Genomic DNA, 13,823 nt, shown 5'->3' with positions numbered 1-13,823 from the left:
CATTATTGCAAATCTACAAAAGTGTGTATGCACCATAGTACCTAGAATCATAATAAAACACTGTACTTCGGCTGTTCTTAGGAACCAGCAGTTTTGCTTGAAATACACAAAATTATCATGTATTTCTCTCTAAAGGCTTTGGGATCCAAAGTGCTATCTTCTACAAACGGCAATAAGGAAGCAATGTAATGTAATACAGAAAGATCATTTCAGATCATCTATTCTGGTAAGCTACTATTCCAGCTTCTTCCAACACCATTCCTTTAAATGGGACACTGGGGTTAAATGAAGATCAAAATGACTCGGTGTTCTTGCCTGGTCTTAAAAAGTGCCAGTCATAACTAGCACCACAGAGTAACACTTGACATCTCTTCCTCAAACCAAGCCGAGGAACGCCCTGAATCAGGCCACCAAAACTCATTTTACCGATGACGCCATTTTATTACTACATCTGCTGCCATTTTAGTGCCGTAGTTACTACACAATTTTCCAGAAAACGAAGCTGTGTGCTCTCTCCTCTAGCATGAACCTATGCTCAGATAATCTGGTGACAAGCACAATTTGTACTTTTTCCTTTTTAATTGCCGCTAGGGCCATGTTCTTGCATCTAAAGGGCAGGAAAGCTCAACTCTGTTACCCCAGAGGACCACACCTCAATTCTCTGCACTGATGGGCTGGGTCAGGAGCCTTGAGAGATGGTTTGAACTGAGAAACCAGTCACTGGAAATCTGTCAGCACCAAAGGACAGACTTATAAATGTAGGGGAACAGAGGGAGTGTGTAGCCGCCATGCAGGCAGACAAATTTCCCTCCAGGTTCCATTAAGAATCCTTAGACAAAATGGGCGTGCAAGGAAAACGAAACAAGGCACAGAGGAGATAAGCACTCGATCTATTAACAATATCTGTGACAATCTTACTCAGCACTATCATTAACGCGTCGCCAGACACAAGAACTCACTGAAACTGCAGATAGAAAACTAGTTTCTTTCGAAAATATAGTTAGAATTCGAGTGCTAACCTGCCAATTTGATTAATAAAAGATTGACCACTCTTAGATTATTACATGTCTCTCCTGGAACACTGTCAAGAGAAACAGTGTATTAGACAAACAGTCCGTTAATTAACACTTAATCAATCCCCTCCACGCCATTTCCCACATTTTAATGCAATCCTTCCTTCGTTCTTAGCCCCTGCCACTCACTACCTCTGCTATAGAGCCTGTATTCTTCTAGGATGAGCTGCTTGTTTTACTTTAGCATACGAAGCCTACCGCTGCTGTACAATACATGTGTGTCTGCAGCTTTTTAGAAACTGATCAGTATTTGCATACATATTCTTCCACAGTTTTAGGGATATAAAAAAAGTTACATCTTAAAATTAAACTAAATATTTTATGTAAAATCTAATGGAAAGATCTGTATTCTCTCCCACTCTTGCCCCTTTATCTAGCTAGCTTAATGCTTTGAGTTTGACACACTTCCCATTCTCCAACCAATTCATATGCAAGGATTCTAAACACCCTGCTCTCAATGTGTTACAGCAATCCACACGTACCTGTTTCCTGCACAATCCTTGCAAGTACTAGTAACCTCTCTTCTTGAATAAAAAGGTTGAAGTGAGAGCCTTCCACCATCTATCCATATTTTAAGCGCTCATTGCTTGTGCGCAGCAACACCCATTGACAGAGGGACAACGCCTGGTTCAGAGAGACCTTGAAATACTGCCAGCATTGTAAATATGATAACCACGTTAAAGCAGGATGCCAATACAGAATCAGAGCACAGACGGGTTCAGTTATTGCAGCACTTTCACAATGCTATTTACTGCAACATTTTTACAGTAATTTGAAACTAAACAACCCCACATGCAAAAGAAAACCTTATAAAAGTAAAATCTACTTTATTTTGCTCGTACACCGATAAGCTGGATAAAGCTACAAAAAAAGAGGCAAGGTTATATTTATTTCAGTTTCAAGAACTACAAGCGTTCTATAGCACAATTTATACAAAACTGTGTTTTGAAACAATCAACAGTTCTGAAGTTATGCACTCTTAAATAAGCATTTAGGAAACATTAGTAAAATCATCCAGACAAGTCAGAAAATAAACCGGGACCAGTTCGTCCATTATTCCAAAATATTTTAAATAATCAGAGATACTCGGTTAACACTCTAAGTAATTCCAACATGGCAGCATTTCCCTCGGAAAATACAGAAATCCTCTTTCCATAGTGGAGACAAAGCTATTTTGAGGAAGGAAATTAAAATGTACCACGATATCTTTAAATACTAAATTTAAGCATCTCGTAGCCTTTAAAAAATGATGTTTTCATACCACATTACCGATACATTCCATAAGCTAATCATTTACATTATTTATGAAAGATTAAATTGCTGATCATTACAAGAAAAAAAATACAGATGTCAGTAAGAATAAGCCTGTTATAATTATACAATTATTATTTGAATGGTTATATATTACAATGCATGGTGATAAAAGCATATCTTTAATCATTTCCTACTGCAATCATTCATACATTTTCATTAAAATGTTATTTATTTTCAAATCTACTTTACCTATGTATGGTATATGCCTGTGATTTAAACTTTTTATACTTAGACCATTACACCAGTCTGGTAAGTACACACTGTAGACAAAAGGCTTCCATTTTTCTCCCGATTATACTCCACCCTTGCTAAGGAACTCTCCTGATGTACAAGCATTATTTGTGTGTTACACTAACAAGGCACATCAGCTTCAGGACTTTAATGCAAACAATATGCCAACTCTGGCTGCCGCCACTAGATTTCAGACAGAGTTCTATTATAACAGAGCTAGTGCTAATTGTTTAAAACGGTGCCTTCGATATTTTCCATACATTAATTTACAAAGCTCAGTTGAACTCTGGCTCCCACCCACTTCAGACAAAGGAAAATAATTTGCAACACTGTACCAACTGCAAGGATAATTGAACCATCTCCCACACAGGGTCAGTGGTGATGGCTTCCTCCATCTTTTCACACATGCAAATCACACATTTCCATTGTCTTATCTAAGGAGTCCATTTCTTGCTCTACTGTTTCTGGGGTGAGACTTCCTTAAAACAAAGTCATCTTGCTTAGACATAGAACTTTTTGGTCAAGCAAGGTCAGTCCTTCAACATTTCTCTTTGCAGAACAGTTCACACATTTCACACTTAACAATAGAAAGGATGCCGGACATGTCATGTTATACACCTTGATACTCAGAGATGAATCTCCAAAGTGGGCTAATAATTCTCTATTGCCTTTACTTCGTAAGCACAGTTATGGTCCCAACATGGCACATTTGATTAATCCACTTCTCACTGTGAAGGATGAATACAGCCTAAGCAAGGAAGCGCTATACTTTCGTTTCCCCTTCCAAAGACAGGCAGACAGTTGCTAATTAGCATGCTGTTTGAGAGTCTGTGGATTTTAGAGTAACAATCAGCTGATAGTCACCCAACTAATCCAGGCCCCTAAGATATATATATATACACACATATAATATATAAATTTTTGTTCCCTGAGTGGTTTCTATTCCAATGATTTTGGAAGTTTAACCCTGTTCTCCCACACCCTATTACCTGAAGGGGAGGAGTGAATCTAAAATTGAGAGAATCTATGTAAGTTTCTTTATGTTCTTCAGTTAAATAACTAGCACAAAGACAATATTGTCAAGTATATTACTTGGCTACTGAAAATGGGAAATATTTTGTATTAGAGCCTCTTTAAATGATTGTAATTTCTATGCCAGATTTGAAATCTTTCCCCAAAATAAGGTTTAATGTGTCTTCTAAATAAATCAGTAGTGCATATGTAGAAACAGAGGTGATCTAGCAAGTTTTCCATAACTGATGTGTATATATGTATTTTTCTACCATGGTGATAACTTAGGAAGCCATATTATAAACAATGTCTTATCTTTTTAAAAATACTTTGGTAGATGTTTCATCTTGTCCGTGAGAAAAACAGTAATAAACATATGCAAGAAGTTATACTACTATATTTCTGATTAAATTCAAACAAAAGCTGCAATGTCAAAGAGAATCTTTAAAAGGCAACAATCAAGATCCAAAAGCCGACACCACTCTGCCCCACCCTAGAGCTGATCTAAAGGATACTATAAGACGAGAAAGGCATAGATCTTAAGGGTTCTCTTTGATTAGAAGGCTAGTCCTCCGAAATGATCCACCTGTTCACAATTCCTCACCTACAAATTTTAAACAAACTATGGCAACATCCACAAGAAAAATTATGATACGAAACTTTAAAAAACAACTGTCAGCCTATTAAACAGTAAGTTTTTAAACCTTAATTTTTATATATATTTTAAATATAGACAATCCTACCTGTAGATCACAGAACCGAGGAGTTACAAACCTGTTAACACTGGCTGTGGCTGCAATACTTCAAATGCCTAAAATATGGGCTTATACAGCTGTCTCTTTCTGTATTAATGCTCAAGTTTTTTCATCTTAAAAAAAAAAAAGCCTGCAAGTCCTGAAATGGCTGAGATAGCGAAGAGTCCAGCAAGACAATGAGAAAGCAGCTGCCTCAACTGCTGTATACCACTGCCCATAAAGCATCTATATAATTTTTCAGTGGTGCTTTATTCAAATTCTAAGGAAAGCATCAGTCTGAAACCAGTAACTGATGAGAGTAGCAGTTTATAGGTTACAGAAGGATATTTTATTGTTAATGGACTGTACCATGTAAGATTTAAGACGGGGGAGGAACAATATCCAGGGAAGGGGAAAGATTCTAATGTTTTTTTTTTCCCCCCAAGCCACTGCAATTACTCTGATGTGAATTTTTGATGACTTCCGACATCTTGCATGGTTAATAATCGTTTCAGCTGTCATGTTTAGTTAATGTGGAAAATGCATTTGCTGCATTGTGATGCAGTGCTGAGGCCACAGATTGTAACACCAGTTGTGAAGCTATTCCCTTAACTGAGCAGCATGAATTTGCACATACCATGAGGCTGAAAAAAGTGGTAGTTAGATTTTATACAGAGAGCTTCTGCCATTTTAGACTTGCAGAATAGGTTGAAATAACATATTTTGTTCATTTAATTGAACAGTGTACTAACTGGTGTCATTTTTTTTTAATTAAAAAGAGCCTTGAGTCTCTATTGTTTTTTTCTGTTTGGGTTATTTGGTGGTTAAAGATTTAGATACTGTTTAAATTAACCTTTGGACTTAATTGTAGCTTTGAGCAGAGGTTATTGCATTGCAGGCATATACAGCCCAACAAAGCTGTCAGCGACATGAAAATGAAGACCCTTTATTAACATACATTTAGCTTAACTACCATTTTTCCACATATTTAAATATATAATATTGTTATGATGAATCTGAAGGATAAAACATGCTGCTTATAGAAGGTGATTTTTTTTAAAGTATTACTCTTTCACATACACCTTAAACATCCAATGAAAAGTAAAAGGTTATGTAAAATCTCAATGTGTCTTTCATTGTCACCAATAGAAATTCAATGCTGCAAGCAATCATGCAATTACAGGAAGGGATGTAAAACAGCAGAGATGAAACCATGTTAAGAGCCAGTCACTCGATGATTAAAGTCAGGCCAGTATATTCCAGCAGTCAGGTGATGGTGCCATCATTACAGTGCAGAAAGCCATAGAAAAATCGAGAAAGGAACCACCTCCATCTTAAAGAAAAAAAATCAGAAGCACCAAAGAACTAAGGAATGTATTTGTTGATCTCCAAAACACACCACCATGATGAAGTGCTTTACAATTTGTGAGCGTACCGTTATCAGACGGCTAGATGCACACTCAAACTGCACATTTAACACACACAACCCATAATGATTCAGCTCCCTCCACCATTAACAATTTGTGGGTGCACAGAACTCTGAATTTTCAAGCTTTTCAACATAACCCTGCTCTAATCACACTTCACCATGCAGAAATTTTGCCAACCAAATGCAAACTTCATATTTGCTCACAAAAAATCCGAGACTCTCGGACATCTGAGCTTTATTTTTTTTTTTGGAAGTATGAAGAACTAACAAAGCACCATTTTAATGCACGTTAACGCCAAGTTCATACGCAGCACCGACATCAACATCAAACCAATTCACTATTTCCATTGTTTTATTAATGAAAAACAACCCTCATTGAGCAACAGAGTGTTAACAAAAACAGCAGCACCAGAGAGATGTACAGTTTATTTCTAGGCAGCGAAGAAAACTGGATCTCTGAATTAACACTGTACTATCTGTTTTGGCGGCTATGTCACTTAATAGCCACTATATTTGCAGAATGTGCTTTGTGAGTCAGACTTATCAATTTGAGAGGCAACACTGGGCACCTGTAAGGCTAACTCAGAGGCTTCACAGTATAGGGAACTTCACAAGTGGCCAAGCTGTCTCTTCAAGGCTCTGTATTTGTGCTTTGAAATGAGCAAACTTGAGCTTTGACTCAGATTTCTACAAGGGAAGAGTAATCCACGGGGGATTTTCCTTTAGCAATGCAAAAAGTAAACTCTCCTTGTTTCTGATCAAATAACTACTGTACTGAGAAGCTGGAGCCTCAAACCAGAAGTTGCATGGATAAAAACAGGGTTCAACATGCTGATGTTCTTAAAGGGAAATCCCCCAGTCAGTACCATTTAAGGAAAAGCTATTGACAAACTGCCTCGGAGGTTGGGCAGAATCCATTTTGGGAGAGGAAGGGAAAGGAAAAGGAAACTTTTAAAATATTTTCATAGATATAATCTAGTTCATTTATTTCTCCTCTTTATTCCAAGTGACTCAGTAACTGAGGGACTCTTGCTAGTTCTGCACACATCAGCAGCTCATCCTTTCTCAGGAGTAGGAAAGAAATGTAGTCTAGAGTACTGCAGCCCCAACCCAGACATATAGTATTTTTGAAAGGCTTGCCACCTGCCTAGCCTACTCTTCACAATTAGATGGTATAGTATCACATGTGTTGGGCACACTGATTGCTTTCACTGTCTAGCCACATGCATGAAGGAAGAAAAGGTATTATTCAGATTGTAAGGGGTAGGGGCTGCCTATTATTATGCATCTGTGCAGCAACTAACACAGAGCCATGATCTTGGCTGCAGAGGTTTTCTGTTACTTCTTGGCCACGTAAATGCTGCAGAGCTGTGTGTTACATCTAAGCTTTTATTTTACAAATGTTTCATTTCTAGCTCTCATGGTTGCAAAGAAAGCCTACTTAATAAAGTGTAAATTTTTGACAGTGGGGGTACTTGACCATTGCAACAGTTTACTAAGGATCATGGTAGATTCTCCATCACTGACAATTTTTAAATAAGGACTGAATGTTTTTCTCAACGACCTGCTCTAGGAATTATTTGGAAGAAATTTTATGGCCTGTGCTACACAGGAGGTCAGACTTGATGGTCACAGTGGTCCCTTCTGGCCTTGGAATCTAGGACTGTAATGTAATGCAATGTAACTCAATGCACTGTTGTTTTCCCAAGGTTGCAGCTATCTGAAAGCAATAGCTCTGAGGGATGTGAACTTCATCCCAAAGAAGCGGTAAAATCTGAAGCCTGGTGATTGCTTCACTTGTGATCACTTCAGTAGAAATATTCAGTCAGCGTGCCTCTCAATCCTTACTGGACATAAGGTCAGCTACTGTAGGGGCAGGTAGGAAATGACTGTCAAGGGTTGTGGGGCCAGTGGCAAGGGGAGTTATGCAAATCCTAGTATAATGCACCATGTCCCGAAGAGAGAGTAAGCAAAAATAGTACAGAAAAGGTTATGAACAATTTTTAATGATCTATTTTAAGAATCTGTGAAGTGCACATCACAGTCATTTGGACAATCGGCATACACAACTATATTCCAATAGGACAACTAAATGTTAACCTGCCTATCAGAGAGATGGAGTGAGGGAAGAGGTGTCTCTCTCAGGAATTCAACTGACTTCACCCTATGAGGCAGGAAATCCCATGCAGGTCAAGCAGACTTTTAAATTCTGGACATTATATGAACAGCCCACTCTTTGTGTTACTTTCACTTCCCATCTTCTTTTCGCTTCTGTGTGCGCGTTCTCTCTTCATCAGACCACACAAAAGACTTCCTACCTCTCAAACGCACAGTTACATCTCTGTGGACAAAGGGACAGTTTCTTTCAATACAAACAGAAAAACAGAAGCTGCTGCCACTTCCTGCCTTAAATTCAAGTAACTCCCTTAAAGCAACCTACTATACAATCACTGGGGCTTCACAGAAATCTGTGCTTCATATCTTTCACTTGAGAGAGTCTTGTGTGGGGAAATGAGCATGAAAAGCTCTCCTGGATCTTTTCTTATATTAGCTCACATATGAGCTTCTACATCTACGGTGTCTGCTATTAGCAATGAGCATTAGCCAGTGACAATCATGGGCATTGTTGGCAGTCAGTTAAAACAGTGGCAGGTAGCTTCCTTCCCGAAAATCTTTTTCCCGGCTAATCCAATGCTAATCTAACTTCACTATCACACTGGTTTTGGTGAGTGACTGAAGGAATTCTCTCTCCCCCTTCCTCTACCAGGTTGGTGGAGACTGATTATCCAGTATTAGTGACATTCTAGGTCTCTTTAGAAAGAGGGCAGCAGTACCCACCCAATGGACTGCCCATGTTAGCAGAACTGCAGAGAAACACTTGTCATCCTCTTGATGTGCAGGGATTTATAAAAGGGGCTGAGAGTGCAGGAGTCACGTTGAGCACATTAGAATAAAAGGACACCTAGGAGAAAGGAATGTCAACACCACGTTAATACCCTGTTTTGCATCCTACATGTGCATTCACATGAGAACGGTGCAGAACCAAATTTGAACTAGGATAAATGTGTATCACCGTTGCACCTCATTCACCGGAGGGAAGCGAGGGCTTGGCGGTGCTTGATAAAGTTAGGAAGTGGCATGTTTAAGGCTATAGAAGAGTCAGTGCCAGAGCTAAGATTGGAGCTCAATTTACTGGTTCCCAGACCAGAGCTTGAGCCCCTACACCTCTCTCACGAAAAACAGCAAACCCAAGAATCAAAACTGCCGTCTGATAACATGGCATGAAGGAGTTCTGCATTTAGGTACAAACTCTTCTCTGAAGCCTGTTCCAGACAAGAGTCCAGGGGATAGTGCACATGGCATTAGGAGACCCCCCTACGCCTCCCAACAGCAGTCAGTGTGTGCTGCTTTTATGATTAGGCAGATGGGGTAAGAATTCTCCTTTGAGTTTGCAGATAGTGACAGCCCCAAGGGGCAGACAGGAGGGGGAAAACCTCCCCTTCCTAGACTAGTAATAAGGATTAGCACTAACACTAGCCGTGCTGTTCCTGCCATCCATGCCCCACACGCCAATTAGCAGCACAGTTTGTCAGACTGAAGAGAGAACTTGCACCCAGGTCAGCTGAACTACTGCACGTCCATATTTATACAAGAGACGAGAGCAGGAACTGGTTTTAATTAGAGCCTTTTTAACAAAGAACTGAGGATATTACCCATGCTCTCAGCATCCACTGACAATGCAATTGTAATCATTTAAACAAAGAGTAACAAGTGTCCATTTACCCAAAGCGACTGTTAAATGTCTACTAGGATATTATTATCAACATTATAATGTGCCATGCATATTCAAACCACTTTCCACCCCCAGCATTAAAAAGAATAATCACCTTAAAAACAATTAACCCTAAGCCAAACAGCTAGTTTGCTGTAGATTCTAGGCATGTTTAAAACATGTCTATGCTCATTTAAAAGAAAGAAGTCCGGTGTTTGTACCATTAAACGCTGTCTGGAAATCCCTTCCTCATGCAGCACTAGTGAATGGTGTGAGTTATAATTATGCAGAGGAACATTTTAAATTTTTAAAATTCAGAACATTACCCCTTTTTTACATACAAGCCCTGAACATCAATCCCACTTGCAGAGGGCTGCACATGTTGATGTGACCAAATTGGAATCTCTCTCCTAGCAGTGCACTCTCACTAGGAGGTTCACTATGGAAATCCAATGAAGTCCATGCTTAAAGAGCTCTTTTATAAAATTGCCACCTCAGCATCACCGTATGCAAAGTCCTCCTAACCCAGAGATATAATTATGATGTTCAAATACAGCTGGGTGGCCACACACACTTTCCCTAATTTCAGTATTTTTATTTTAGCCACTACAACAGTTAATAGATTTCCATGAGAAGTTAAATCCAGCACCCTTCACTGCTGTACATTCAAACGAGCATAGAACCAATGCAGTTAACCAAGTATCTTCTAGAGACCCAAATCAAGTTAATGACTGTCAAAAAAACAAGTCCATCTTTCAGCTCTAACTCCTAGTGATAGCTCTCTGATGTCCATAATCCACTAAACGACCTGATTTAGGAGCACTCTTTGACACAGTCCAACAATGAATTATTAACTTCATTGGAAGTAGGAAAGCATCAGCTACCAGCAATCATCATCTTTCTACTGATTAGCCAGAATGTAATTATTAATGCCCCTTTTCTATCACCTCACACACAGTCCCTGAATTTTCAGAACAGATAACGGTTATGCTTCTACCAGCTTCTTCTGCATGATCAGTACTAGCTGAAGATTGAAAAAGAATAACATAGGGCTTGATTCACCACAGATTCACATTTTTCAGGCAGGTATGAAGACAACATCTCCAATCTGAAGAGTTTATAATCTAAATGGAAGGCGATGAGCTGCAATAAAAAACAGTGTGACTGAATGGTGGAGTTTAGCATGTTTCATTAGTTCCCAGATTTGTTTGGAGTTTTTAATTTTTGGGGTGGGGAGAGATAATCCATTGTATAGTTTAATACTTTATAGCGGAGAGGACCAAGGTTTGCGAGCCTTTTGGAAAAAATATTTCTTCTGAAGGGGAGTCAAATAAAAACAAACAATTTACTGTCACGAGCATTAAAGAAACGTGTGTTTGATCCATCCGCATGTATTAGGATTGAAATGCTGACACCAGAAATAAGGTGCTTAATCCACTCATGGGGTTCAGGCACTTCAAAACACACACACTTGCCTTGTAGAGCCAACTTGAATTTTACATGTGAAAGCTCACTAGAAATCCAGATTGGTGTGCAGGTGGGTTTAATTTAAGTTAATTCTATTCTATATAGGTTCTTACACTGCAGTCGTTACCGCAGTACCTGAGCACCCTCCAGTAATGCATTCAACCGCCATGACTATCATCTATCACAGGGGTCGGCAACCTTTCAGAAGTGCTGTGCCAAGTCTTCATTTAGTCACTCTAATTTAAGGTTTTGCGTGCCAGTAATACATTTAAACCTTTTTAGAAGGTCTCTTTCTAGAAGTCTATAATATATAACTAAACTATTGTTGTATGTAAAGTAAATAAGGTTTTTAAAATGTTAAAAATTAAATTAAATTAAAATGCAGAGCCTACCGGACCAGTGGCCAGGACCCAGGCAGTGTGAATGCCACTGAAAATCAGCTTGCGTTCTGCCTTCGGCACGTGTGCCATAGGTTGCCTACCCTTGATCTATCATGTACAGTTTGTTCTCACATCCTCTCCAAAGGGGGAAGTTAGAGATGGTAACCATACGCACCAAATACCTGTAACAACTAAGCAAAGAATTCCTGCAGATGTTGGCGGAGACACTTGATTCCTCCTCATAAACCACAACATTGCAATTTCTGATGAGAGATCATCATGAAATTGCTGGCAACACAGTCTGAAAACAGCCTATCATTTCTCCTTCAAACACCATTTTTATGCATGTGTTGTCTCAGAATCAGAAGACAAATATGAAAAAAAAAATCTATGATTGCCACTACAAATTAACTGAGAGACACTAAACAATGTGGAGGAGATCTTCCTTTCCTCTCCTACGCCCAATCCAGAACTGTCTCCTTTGAGTAGGGATAGGAATATAGGATAGAATTCACCTTCCAGAGAGGAAGTAAAAATGTGTGTCTCTTGGGTTTCAATAGAAAGAAACAATAGAAAAAGGTCTTTACATTTTAGTTGATGGATGGCGCTCCCTGCCCTTGAATCCTTTCCAAAAGTGGCGTGTCTGACAAATGTGGAAATTGTATTGTAATATTTTTTATGAACTATCTGTATGACTCTATATCTATCACCCTGGCATTGCAACCCAGTGGGTGCAGAAGGATTAAAGTGCTGCTCCTGGTCAAAGCAGGAGGCACAAGGTGTTTGTGTCACCTAATTGCCTGGGGTGATACGAAAGGATCCTTAAGGTCCATCCTGAGGCAACCTATATCAATGGAGGATCCTCAAAGAAAATGGGAAAGCAACAACTGAGCAACTGACACCTAACAATGAGAAACTCGGGCAGGCTGAACGTGTGAGCTATGAGGGGATAAGAAGTGGGGCTCAGAGAGACAAAGGAGTGCTCTTACCTGGAACTGAGAGGCAGATAGACAGGACCAAAATGGTTTTCACAGTAGTATGACTGAGAGGAGCCCTGACACTGGCTAGTATGGACTGTGACTTAACCTTTGCTTCTCTATGCTACAGTAAGAACTTCCTGATTCTGTAGGCCAGGTGACTAACAAAAGTGTTACCTGATTCAAGGATGGCTGGTGTCCATAGGCCCAGTTTCAGAGTCATGGAGACCACGGGCCTGCCCTGTGTTACAATATGGATCGTTGGGGCTCGGCATAATACAGGGGTCACTCCCAAGGGACTGGTTACAGACTGGGGCTCAGACCAGACCCTGGGAATCTGTGGCAGTTAGGATATCAAATTTTAAGGTGAAGAGGTTTTAAAACTAGTGGTTTAATTGGCGGTATCACTTCTCTTGCATGCACATGCTTCAATCTTTCCCACTCTACCCTTCTAGTTTGTGTCTTTGCCTGTAGGGTGCGCAAGTTAACCAATGCCAGTGCAGCCAGGCGTTTACACCAGGGGCTCTCAAACTGGGGGTTGGGACCCCTCAGGGGGTTGCAAGGTTATTACATGGGGGGTCACTAGCTGTCAGCCTCCATCCCAAGCCCCGCTTTGCCTCAAGCATTTATAATGGTGTTAAATAGATACAAAAGTGTTTTTAAGGTGTAAGAGGGGTCGCACTCAGAGGCTTTTTGGGTGAAAGGGGTCACCAGTACAAAAGTCTGAGAGCCCCTGTTCTACACAGGGGATCTTTCAGAAAGGCAAGGAGGAGGACAGATCGTTAGGGTGTAGTGAATAGATTTGGGAGGTGACAAATCTCAGGGCGCAGTTCTGCCATCAGGCATGGTACAGGGTGGCAAAGCTGCGTGTCTTGTAAGACCAGTGGCTCTGCTGGTGCAGGCACTCTTCTAGACGCAACAAATACCAAGGGAAAAGTCGAACCCGAGAAGACACACAACCTCCAAGCACACAGGTAAGGAAGCAAATATGGAAAATTCATTATTTCATCCCCCTCACTCACCCCTAGATAAGAGAAGCTCACAGAAAACTGAGCTGCAATCTGCCAGTTTAGAAGAGGACCAAGAACTCATTCCAGGCAGATGAGGAGAGTACACGGAGGCTTTCATTTTAGGCAATGTGCATAGACATACAAAACAGGGATTAGTCTTTCACAAAGAGACAACCTTGTCAAGTGCACAGATAAAGACAAAGACAAGCTCTCTCAAGAAGGAACATGGGCTGCCTCAGAGGAATAGCAAAAGGATAGAGCATCTTTCAATTGGAGGTCACCAGCTCAAAACACAAACTAGATCAGTAGTGACTAAAAGCTATTAACATCTAAAGGCCCATCAATGGTTTCGGCAAAAAGTGTTACTGATCTTGGTTCAGCTCCTAGTGGACAAGTGTCTATGCTAAAACCACCAGAGAAATTGA

General features: G+C 40.0%; 1 protein-coding gene across 9 annotated transcripts in view; it reads right to left on the bottom strand.

Moving 5' to 3' along the window:
• The window catches only part of NUP93 (nucleoporin 93), a 129,357-nt gene that overhangs the window by 57,892 nt on the left and 57,642 nt on the right, over nucleotides 1-13,823 (bottom strand). Inside the window, exon 1 of one of the 9 annotated variants that reach the window (XM_050922773.1) lies at nucleotides 4,404-4,628. The exons of 7 other annotated variants lie outside the window; for them this stretch is intronic. The gene's annotated coding sequence lies outside the window, so the exon portion shown is untranslated. One more of the 9 variants, XM_050922772.1, reaches the window with a different exon arrangement.

This window comes from Gopherus flavomarginatus, chromosome 14, assembly GCF_025201925.1.
Source record: "Gopherus flavomarginatus isolate rGopFla2 chromosome 14, rGopFla2.mat.asm, whole genome shotgun sequence".
NCBI lineage: Eukaryota > Metazoa > Chordata > Testudines > Testudinidae > Gopherus > Gopherus flavomarginatus.
The sequence above is the reverse complement of the archived record's forward strand: the minus strand, read 5'-3'. Positions and strand labels throughout refer to the sequence as shown.